Genomic DNA, 12,148 nt, shown 5'->3' with positions numbered 1-12,148 from the left:
CTTGAACATGGCGGCAAACGGTTGGAGGGGGAAACAGTGGTGGCAGCGATAATGAATACCGTTGTTGGCGATAATGTTGGCGCCTGTTTGGCTTCGGGTTCAGTTAGCAGCATTGCTACCCATCGCTGTCAGTATGCCAAACGGTGTCCTCCTGCTGCTTGCGCCAAGCCTAATACAAGTCAACAGCGAGTGCTGATAAAATGCCCCGTGGCCATTGTAGAGTTTCATGCACAATGCGTTTGCCATCAGACTTGGATTTGCTCTTTTAGCATTGATTCAATGTTATGAATAACTTTTCAGAAACACCGGCATAGCCCCCCCAAAAGTAGCAACGACAAAAGTTGCCAGTTTTTAATTGAAAATTCAAGCCCTTTCTGCCGGCAGGTGGTTGCGACAAGAATTATGTGCATGAGGTGAAGTTCGAAACAAAGGGGGAACAAATGGGTGCAAGAGAAAAGAAATCATTTTGTCGTCGCGAATGCATAAAAGTGAGAAAAATGCCCAAGGAACATTATTCTCTACCGCCCATGGGCACAAAAAGCATGGTTGGTGTTAGTGTGAAGTCCACTGTGTAAAATTGGCAGTGCATTTGTTTTGAATTGGGTGCAATATTTTAATCATTTAAATCACTTCAAACTTATTCCTATCATTCATATTTATACAGCCACTTTTGTTTTTGCGGAGAGCTTGTGGACAAGTTCTGTTTTTAAACCCTGAACCCACTGAATTTGGGTAAAAAGGGTATAAGCATTATACATCATGGAAATACTTAAATGTAACAGGCAGCAGTGGCATCTCCGACTCCATAAATTATATATATTCACGATCAGCCATTCAAACGCCGAGTCGATCTAGACATGTCATACTTTTTGACGATGCATTAGGCAAAATCAAGTAAATAAAAATTCCAATTAAAACAACAACAATTTCATAACAATATTCATTTGCAATAATATAAAAAAGTTATTAAAGAACAAGAACTTTTCATATTATTATATATAATAACTTTACTGCGTGCATTAGGTGGTATTTAAATTTAGGGTTTTTTTTTTTTAAATTATTAGAGGCACTGAAAATATATTATAGACATATGGGTATTACCCGGCCTCTATGCAAAACATCTAAGACATGTCTTTTTCAACCAGTCTCCGCCCGAGGAAATCTTGAACTCCACTTCTATTGTTTGAAGTGCATCGAAAAAATAACCAAATGTTGGAATCTTCAAGTTCAAACACAAACTTTCATTTATTACACTTTAAACCCTCAATGTGTTTGAGGCAAATCGGATGTTGAGCAAGAAAGTTCTAACGAAACGTTATTCACGATTTTTCACACTTGAGGGTAGAATTTCTCAAAACCCCATCTTGTTGTCAAAGGCAGGATGTTTAACCTCTGTATACGTCCTTCCGTTCTGCGGAAAATTGTCAAACCAGTATTTTGTTTGGTTTTTATACACATGTTACATACATACATATGTATATGTATGTTGAAAATTAAAAAAAAAATTACATTTTCAATATGAGCAAAGTTAAGAAGAAACCGCAGAGTAAGCTGCGCATCAGGTGGCGTGCATCTGTGTATCTGTGCGTAAGGATATTTAGGTTTTTTTTTGTGTAGAATAATTAGAACGGCAGCTTAGCGCTTGCTTAAGAGAATCTCCTAGTCGAGCACTACGGAATAGAGAACTTTAAATTGTTTTCACAAAATTTCGTGAGCCTGTGTCTACATGTGCGTGACTTATGTAAACGCGATGTCAATACACGCCCTTGCCTGGTAAATATGTAAGTATGTATGGTCGAATATAAACATGTTAAATTCATGCTCAAGTTCACAAAGGCAAACGCACACGATAATTCACAACTTCATCGAATACCTTTGAACGTACAAACACGCGTACATACATATGTATGTACATATCATACAGAGAATCTAAAAAATGTAATCGCTCGCTAATCACAAATCGCAAATCGGAAATGCGATTATTTTTGTTCACACGTGCACTTCAGTAATCGCATACATAAAGCCTCACTAAGGCCCCGCTGTTCCTTTTGAGTAGCTAGAGGCTTAGGCAAAAGGGGTGGCTATCGGAACGTGCTTTAATAGCCGAGTGTATTCAATTGTTTTAACTGATTTGATTACCTCTACGAGTGCTTAATTTAAGTCTATCAAAACATTGTCATAGAATAAAATGGTAATTCGCAATGTCTATTGTTAGCTCGGGGGAAGAAAGACATTTCGTCTTGATTAAAGTAAACATCACCAATGAGATTTATTAACGATAGTTACAAGCATTTATGTTCAAAATAATTCTGTTTTATAATAGATTCAAAGCAGTATTTAATAAAATTGTATATTAGAAATATAAAATCATAAAAAAGTTCCTAGAGAACATGATTGAATTCAATATTAATAGTTTTTCACGTTCTGAGAGATAGATGGGTAGCACTGCGTCTTTGTAAATTTCTTAAAATGCTTTTCAAGCGCTTTTTGTATTATATACAAACGTTTGTCACTTGCTCTATTATTGTTAATTTATTGTTTTCTTCGAATTATACATACATGTTTAGTTCAAAACATTTTTCTTAAGGAGTCGCCATAATTTGATCCCTATTGGTTGCGCCTTTGTCCTGGCGTAAAGAAACACAAGAGCACACATCGCATTTCAATTGTCAACAATGTGCTTTGCCATCCAGTGCCTATCGTAAATGCTGCACCATGAAGCCAATGACTCCATTATGCCATTGTTCCCATTCGCCCATCTGCCTTATAAAAGAGGGCGAAACGCACATCATGCGCGTATTTATACCCTGTACACGTTAAAAATGAGTAATCAGGGTATAATAGTTAATGTTTGTTACCGACAGAACAACGCAATTCCGACCACCATGTTGGGCTATAGTTTACGATTTAGCGAAGCGTTGTCCTCTAATATATGACATATTATGTTGACTCGCATATCACAGGGAATCTTGTAGTCGAGCACACAAGAGAACAGCGTTCTTACATGTTTTTGTTTGCTCTGCGCATTAAACGCGAATTCAAAAATTGATTTCCTTTCTATTTAAATAGACACGCTGCCGCACCCGGCACCCCTCTATCGTGGGACCCATGTATATTCCGGCATTAAAAGAAGTATGGGTGTCTTTGGCACACGGCAAGCGGCAATTGTATAGGCAGTTAAAGTCAAACGATAAGAACGGCGAACAGTAAAAAAAACGTGTGAGACGAAATTGTATTATTTTTTGCTAAGGCGTGAAGTACACATTGTTCAAAATTTAGACAGAAGAAAACCAGAAAGTGTAAAGTGTAACTCATTAATCAAGCCTGATATTTCCACACCTGTATATGGAATGCTGGTAAGTTACCTAATATGATTTAGTGGACACGTTTTTGTTTTTAAGCAAAAACTCAAACGCACTTTAATCTTTACTTGATCTCTAAGTCTGATTCCTCTTTCTCTTGACTTCCACGTCCCCACGTTCTTTATCGCTTTCCGCTGTGGAACATGAAAATAAATTTTGAACAAGCTGGGAAAACTTAGGGCCCTTTTTGAAATCCTGAATCTCTGTATTGCTGTATATCGAGACTTCCACGAGACAGCCCAAGTAACAAGTTTTTAGCTCTAATAGGTTCTGAGATTGACCCGATCATACATATTGGCAGCCGGAGGGACGGAAGGTTATTGATGCCGATCAAAAATATACATATGTATACACTTTTTGGGGTCAGAGGTGCTTCCTCTGTCTGTTACATCAATATGCACAAAACTATTGTCATTGCTCAAGGTCGTATTGCCAAAGATTATGGAATAGACGAAACCTAAAGAGCGGCACAGATGTAGACACAGCATAAGCAGAGTTCACAATTTTAGAGTGATTGACATGTTTTTCGTGCTCTGACATATTTATGTATTTTGTTTTGCGCTTCTAAACTTCCATTTCTTCTGAAATTTGCCTCTCTTTCTGTGCTTTATTCGAAAAGCTATTATAATTTATTTATTTATTATAAAATTATAATTTGTGCAAAGTGCTATCTGTTGTGCTGGGTAAGTTTGTTAATTATTGCATTTATCGACCGCGGCGTCAGTCCCGTGTTTGTTTTGATTATCTTTTGTGTTTTAGCGCTCCCCTGTGCATACACCTGTTTGTCTGTATGCTCGCTGTTGCATTATCTTCTTGTGCATTGCGCTCTCACAAATTCCTGTTTTTTGCTCCATTTTTGTGCACCGTTTACCGTTCGTTGTTCGCTCTGCGCTGTCGCGACTTTATTTCTATTCTCTTAATTTAGACCCAAGATGTTAAAATGTCGTGCTGTAAAACAGCTTGCACGTTGAATCAGGCTGATTATTTTGCACAGCCGAATTTTGATAATTCCTAGTTATGTGAGAATGTGATCCATATTTGGCATGGCGGTGGTCTTACAGGGCAAAATTGTGACAAGATTCGGTGATAAATAACATATTAATACTCAACAGTGTGGCTAAGCAGCTCGAGAGTAACTTTGACTTGTGCTTGCCCTGCACCTTCTTCTACAAACAATGAATTCTTGCCGAGGTTAATCGAGATAACTTTATTCACAAAATAAGTGGGAGTCATATTATAACTAATATACGTATGATGTGCTACAAATATCACAAAGAAACATTGAGTTTTTCATCAAACCTAAAATTGGAATGACTAATTTGCATAAAAAAGAGACAGATGGAAATGGACAAATCGACTCGGCTGTTTGTATTGACCTCCCTTCATGTGATACATGTGAGTGAAGTCAAGTTTTTAAATTGTTTTGCTAACACGTTATTATTGCACGTTATTACTTATAAATTATTAATTAATTAGAGTGCTTTACGGCATCTTTCTGCATCTAACTTAAATTTGGTTTATGTTAGACTTGCAATACTAGTTTCGTTTCTGTTTTTCCTTCAGATAGCAGCAATTGGTGGCTAACTTTATCAGAGTGTTGAGATTATAATCGGAACGCTCAACTAGCATTTGGTAACTGCTCCTCTTTTCAATTCCTTTGATTGCCACTTGCGCCATTAGCTGGGCCCCCAGTAGCCAGGTTTTAGACTCTAATTGTCACACACATCGATTATCTGCACAGTTGACGACACTCGCGCTTGACGCGCGACTTTCACAGTGAAGTTGATGGTGTTGGCTGATACTTTTGGCAAATAAACAGACCAATCGATTGACACGCACGCACAAAACAGTTGGGGATGGAAATGGGAATCGCTTGAGGGGATTTTGGGGGTTGTTGGAGCACGGTGGAACACGGGGTGACAAAGGTGACGACGACGATTACTTTTGGTTGGCTTTGTTTTACATTGCCTGCTCATCGACTTTGTCATATGTGAGCTTTTATTGTTGTTGGCATTGTGTTTTAAGGTGTGACAAAATGAGCTGGCTGCATCCTTGACGTGACCTCTCCGCTGATCACTGCTACGCTGACACTTGCGTGTTAGCTTATTCCGCTAACAGTTTATTATTATTTTATATCCTTCCAAGGGACTTCTCTGCCCCTTCAAGTATATACGTTCTTAATAAATACAATTGGCCAGGTCGCTCATTTAAGAACTAAACAATCAATCTGATCATATGAATAGTCTCTTGAAAACTGAATAACTTGTTTGCTTTCTGGGATCTCTTAAGCAAACCTACAAAATAGAAATGGTTGTACGCTCCTGTTATTTAGTATGACTCAGCTGCCATACGACATCATGTGTCTTTGATCGGACTTCCATCTTCTGCAAGTGTATTTAGCCGGCAACTTAAAAAAAAGAACTTTTGTTCTTGTGTCAAATGCTAAGTATGTCGAAAAACACAGTAAAACAAGTAAGGGTCCATAAGTCGGAAGTGCTCTACTAGGAGATACCCTAAGCCCAACGCCCAACTAGCCGTTACTATAGTTCTCACTTCATTGTATATATTCAGATACCACAAGTACGCTTCTTCTTTCCTTAGACTTAATGCTATGGAAAGTGTTTTCGGTGTTGAGATCGGTGTTTATTGCCCGGTCCTTTCAGGGTATTAATATAGAATTGAAATATATGTAAATAGAAAAATGTATACCACAAGAGAACCCAATAATGTATTTTTAACATTTTAATGTAAAGAGGGGAGGGTTCCAAAAAGCGAAATCGGGTATTTTAAGCACTTCTAAACTATCTCATGTGGTCGAAATATATGATGACGATATCTATGGAAACGGGATGAATGAAGTAAAAAAGTCTAGTCTAGAGCTCGTATAGTCTCTGAGATTAACATATTTATAGGCTAACTCGGGGGCTATGTATACTCAATGGGGTCGAACAAGCGTCAGTTTAATATCAATATACCCTATTACTCGCTTTCAATGTGTTTTAGGGACAATTAACATGCAACTGAGACAGGCACGCCTCTTGTTGCGCTAAAAAGAGCTGTTTTTGCTCGGGTCGTTGGGTGTTGGGTGTGGATATGAAATAACGAAGTACTCTTGGCTTCGAGCTTAGAGTCTTTGAGAACCACACCGTAATCAAATTGTATAACAGACACTTGAGCCAACAACAACTAGCACCGAAGAAGTCTTTGCTTGGCTATGCATACTTTGCGGCGCATTAGATTCATGGCAACGGGGAATTGGCTACTGCATAAATGCCAATTTGCCATACCTGCAAATAGGTACGCGTGACAATTTATTATCACAGCGCACACGATTTGTTCAATTGTAAGACAATCTATACGCCAGCTGGAGCTAGTGCTCGGGCTTGCGAGTCTCATTCCGTACCCCAAATGCTGAGCACTGCTACTAGGCTGTCATTTGCCTAGCCATTTTTGTTCTGGTCTCCTCTAAACGCTTTCTAGATACATGAGCTATGCAACTGAGACGTGGCCAAGCCTGCACCTGTCGAAGCCAAAGGTGCACCTGGAGAAACATGGCTTCCTTTCATAGTATGCTGCGCATTGCATATCACGGACACCTAACCCTCCAAGCACCACTGATGATACAGAAAAAAGAAAAAAAAAAAGAGATAGCGATAGAGAGAAAGCGACATAGGGCGGTTGACGGTGGGGGTCTATATGAAAAAACCAAAACTAATATTTTAGCGCCATAAATCAAAAAATGAAATATAAATGGCTGCGCCACAACTTTTCCCAGTGTGCAGTAGGAAGTGTGGTAAAAAAAGCGTTAAGCTAAAGTACTTAAAATAAACAACAAAAAACGGAAAAGGAAAGGTATAGGGCAGGGTGCGACGTAAACTAGCTGGAGAAGCCGGCTACATATGGCATGAAATAAGTATAATTTTAACTGAACATTAAGATTACGGAAATAATGTAGGTTTCTTAGTTGTCCTTCACATAAGCTTTATTATATTTGTTTATTTATAATTAATTCGAAAAAAATAAACGTAATTGGAATTTACGACCAACAATGAGAGCGCGAGTGAAAATGAGAAAACATGATGTCAATGAATATAACTTTCAAGTTTGTCGTGAGTTAATGAGTTTTCTTGTTGACGACTTTTAACACAAGAGAAAGAGTTCATGTTAAACACGATGCTTGACTACTAGCAGCAGGGATATACCTGTAGGCTGCGTTAGTACTCATACAACATCATGGACTCTTCCTATCTTTATTATCGCCAATCCGATTGTTTTCTGAAAGGTCCAGACACACTAGTGTCCTTAAAAGGGGTGCTGATATGGTTCGGAGAGCGGCTTATCGCCGTATCCGGCGATATATGGTAAATGTTTTATTAGGTCAAGGTGTGTCAAGAAGGCCAAGCGGGGCAGAAGTTTCTTTGGCGTAATGTATATTCGCCACGCTACCGAAATGTACGTTTTGCAAGTCATGACATTTGGATCCTGACAAATTACTCCAAGAATCGCAATGCCAAGCGGTTTGGAGCGAAGCATCCAGATGCCGAAAAGGCGATGTAAACAACTGGCTGCAGTCGGACTGAGACTGTAAAGTGGATTCATGCCATCAAATTAGTAGCAGGCACAAGAATACAACTTTGAGAATTTGCACAAGCGTATCAGCGCTCAGAATGTAGCGAATTAGAAGGTCAGACTGTAGTTGCTATTTGGACAAGATCTGTTGACTTTTGTGGTGAAGTCGGAAAGCATCTAAGGATGCGCTAAACTAAACGGAGCGTGCTAAGTCTGCCCATGTATATTTTTAACCCGCTCGGGCAGCTGGGATTATTTAATATACGCGACAAGAGCGTCCTTCTAAATGGAGATCCTACATCGGATAGGATGACCACCTCACCAATGAAGTCAAAGCCGATTTGCAACACTGGCAAAATCCAATTTCTGAGTTGAGCATTCCGTTCGCATTCTATGCTATATTAAGTGGGTGAACTGAACCCATCCGTACAGATGCATACATTCGCTGCAGTTGGATTTTTGCAGGCTGAACTTGATGATCCTGTACATTGCAGCTTGGCCGCCTCGAAAATGAAGAGCAACACAACTACAGGTCCGTCCTTGAGATGTATCTTGCCGGATCTGCTCGCTGTCGACCAACAGTACCCGGAACTGGAGTACACTTTGATTCCGCCAGGATCAGCCCACATGGGTGGAGCCGGAGGAGGAGTATTGGCAGCATTGGCTGACGTACAAAGCGTGGCAGCTCAATTATGTTCTCTTGGAGACCTCTGAGTCAAGTGGTCAAGCAGATTGCATGAGCGAGTCCAGAGAGCCCTGTCGATCTTAGACCGCAATTCCGTCGCCATGTGAGGCAGTAGTGTTTTGGATGTTGTAAAGAGAAGATCGACTCGCAAACCAAAATTAAGAAATGTGAACGAAAATGAAGTGAAAATCGTAAAGCAGAAATTGTTAATTCAAAGCCAGCGATATTTGTCAGCAAATAGATATCAATGAAAATTAAAATCCTCCCTTAAATTTCTTCACATACCCTCATATAAGATATATATGATATCGTCGAAAGTAATTCCGTTTTTTTTTGTTTATTTTTTTTTTATACCCAGAACCTGTCACTGAACGGGTCTAATGTTTTTGTCCTTATGCATCTCCGACCAGATAATCAACAACTCGCCCCGTTGTCAATCAGTCTATAAAAATCTATATCGAAATCCTGTTTTTAAGCAAATCTCTTGGGGTTTAAGAACCAGCTCCGCCAAATTTAACATTTTATCATCTTATAGCTATTACTACTCCCTAGCCTTCTTTAAGCTTGGTTTGGCGCCTTTCTTTCTAAACAAACATCTAGCCTTACGGTTCCCTTTTCCGAACACCCATCATCGACGAGATATAGCGGCAAAACAGCTGTCCATTGAGTAGTCCGTCAGCCAACAGGCAGTTATAGCCGCAGCAACGAGAATATAAAGTACAGAGACACAATATATATATATTTTTTTAATTCTTATATAAATTACATAAATCGAAATTAATTTGCTTTGGTTTGATAACTCTACGCGCACTTTTTGCATATAATTTGCGTTATATTCAGATAATTTAAAACAAATCTATTGTAAAAAGTGTTATGCGTAGTACGAGGCAATTGCCCACTTTAATATATATGAAGCCCTTTAGTGTATAATTAAATACAAAGTGCTACAAACCGGAGGGCAGAAACAACGCAGCTTCTGTCTAAAGTGCGGAAGAGTTTTTATGAGTTTTATGGCTAGAGTTCAATCGATTTCTATCTTCCATTGCATAAATCGTTTTGGCACATGTACCACAACGATCTGCTGGCTGCTGCTGTTGCAGCTGCCCTTGGCGTTACATGGTCACGCAGCAGCTAGAATGGGGGTGTTTTGGGAGCTGACTCCTGGACATAAGTATAGATTTGAACGACCAGCGACCAGAGGCAAGAACTTTGAACCGGCTCTTTTGCCCTTCCTACAGCTCGTGTCCCCAGTGCTACGTCTGTATAGGGCCCACGGGCGACTGACAGCGTTATTTACTGCTGCTAATTTCGTAGCATGTGCCACAACGCTGACCCGTGTATATGAGCACAAAGCACAGATCGGGTAGAAAGAGGTCACATGACCGAGATTTGCATATTTTGATGATACATAGCCACGCTGTGATGCTGGCCAGCTGTGTAGGCTGGGAATATTGTTGCCTTCTTGGCACTCGGAAATTTATGCAAAGCCGTAACTAAAAATTGCGCCAAAATTCTAAACGCGGTTTTGTGTCTGCATATTTTAATTTCCTCTTTTGTGCCGTTGCCTAGCCGCATCCTGCAACTGTTGCCGTTAACATCCGGCCTACGTGTGACCGGTAGGTCAGGCTCCAATCTGTAATCCCGGTTTGGTTGTCCAGGCGATACGAGAGAGACATTTCAGTACCACCTGGACGACGAGAGTGCAATATCGTCTCACCTCAAACTTATGATACTGTCAATGGAAGCAGTATCATAATTTTGTAATGCATGTGTAACGTATAAGAGAAGACTTCATCGAATTTATGCCTACAATTAAGAAAGCTCTAGTCGGGAGTGCTCGACTAGTAAATACCCTGAACCTTGGTCTTGCACCAAAACCATCTTATCCAGGTGCACAAGCCTAACCAAAGACATATACTTTTTCTGCATAAACTTTTCGAGAATGTCAAAGTTGGTAGCTCTAGTTTTTGAGACCGTAGAGATATGTTCAACAAAAAAAAAACAGATTTCGATATAGATTTTTATCAATTGAAAACGGTATAAGTTACAAACGAATGTTGCAAATAATTTAGTATTTTAGGTTTAATTCCATTAATGGACGACACAATGTCGGTTGAAATGGTATCAATCAACATTGTTTTATAAGTAAAACCAAATGCTGTTAAATAGAAATCTATGCGGGTCATGTGAATGGTCAAGTGAATGGTCCCATCTCATGGGGAGAGTATGAGGTATGTATGAGAGGACAGGTGAAAGTGTTAGCAGCTCCATAGAATAGAAAAAATATTAATAATTAATAAGTAATTAAATTGAAAACAACTAAAAGGGCGCTTGTCGGGGAAGCCCGACTATAGGATTTCCTAAACCCCGCGCCGAGCTGCCGTCGCAAAAATTCTAGCTTCCTTTTACATGCGTATACACAATATTACTCATACACATACATACACATGCACGCATGGCGCTTGTTGCGCCGCTTACGCAGAAAGTGCGCTGTTCTTTTCCTTAGCCACACACACGATGCGAAATGCTTTCGTAATTAACATTGGTGTTTCATTGTACTTTATGAAATTTAGAGGGCTGTAATATGGCATCCTTGTCTGTGCGAATACCAAAGCCCGAGGCTATACTCTATATTATAGGAATGCGATTTTTTGAATTTTTGTGGTACGGGGGGAAATATGTAAAAGGGTTCATATTCTGGATCTCTGTAAACTAAACGCGACTCTTATACCGAGCTTTTATAAGCCCGAAGATATGTTCAAAACAAGAATTTGATAAGGATATTTGTCGAATTCATAGAAACGAAGTTCCTTATAAGATGTGTTTTATCGGCCGTTGCAGGCTTTAACCACCAGGCATTTATTTATGAATGAATATGAAATATGAATTTGGATTTTAATTTCATAATATGTTGTCAACCTTGATAGCATTGAAGAGTTTGCATCCAAGAGAGCAGGACTCAAATCGGCATAGAGTCGGCTATATCATGTGAGAATATTTTACTTACAAATTCAGCAATAAAATTTATAAATTGTATCTAATGCTCTTACAATAATATCTAAACATTTTTTAAGTGTACATGTGCGTAGGGTTACTTTTTCAATTTTCGGTCACATTTCTTCCTTTTCGAAGGGAGGCGTACTATTAGATAGTAAAAAGGTTTCGTTTCAAAAATGCTTGAGCTATTAATGATTAAATTTGAAGCGTTTGATCATAGAACTCAGGAAGGAGCTAGGGTATTTATGTACTACCTAACATAATTACTAAGAGGTCATGAATACCTAAGCTTCTTCCTGAATTATATTCAAAAGCAGAGCAGCTAGTTGTGTATATAGCTACACTGGATGAAACGCCGTAGAGCATACAGTCTTCTGCGAGCGACATGCTTAAATACGCAGTCGAGTGTTACGAGTAATCAGACAAATCACGTTGGCAAACAAAATGTCTAAAATGACCAGCAGCGAGGAGAACTGTAGGAATACACAGGACTTAAAGGTACAGCCAGTGTCCGAGATTCCGAAAATCGATAACT

General features: G+C 39.2%; 1 long non-coding RNA gene across 3 annotated transcripts in view; it reads left to right on the top strand.

Annotated features, from left to right (window-relative positions):
• The first annotated feature begins 3,118 nt into the window (after positions 1-3,118).
• Positions 3,119-12,148, top strand: part of LOC116652003 (uncharacterized) — a 202,873-nt gene continuing 193,843 nt past the window's right edge. Inside the window, exon 1 of one of the 3 annotated variants that reach the window (XR_011416489.1) lies at positions 3,119-3,356. This is a non-coding gene — a long non-coding RNA (uncharacterized lncRNA). Of the gene's footprint in view, positions 3,357-4,517; positions 4,758-12,148 lie in introns of those variants that run through there. The other 2 variants (XR_004305007.2, XR_011416494.1) reach the window with 2 other exon arrangements.

This window comes from Drosophila virilis, chromosome X (genome assembly GCF_030788295.1).
Source record: "Drosophila virilis strain 15010-1051.87 chromosome X, Dvir_AGI_RSII-ME, whole genome shotgun sequence".
NCBI classification, from domain to species: domain Eukaryota; kingdom Metazoa; phylum Arthropoda; class Insecta; order Diptera; family Drosophilidae; genus Drosophila; species Drosophila virilis.
This window is presented reverse-complemented; position numbering and strand designations above follow the sequence as displayed.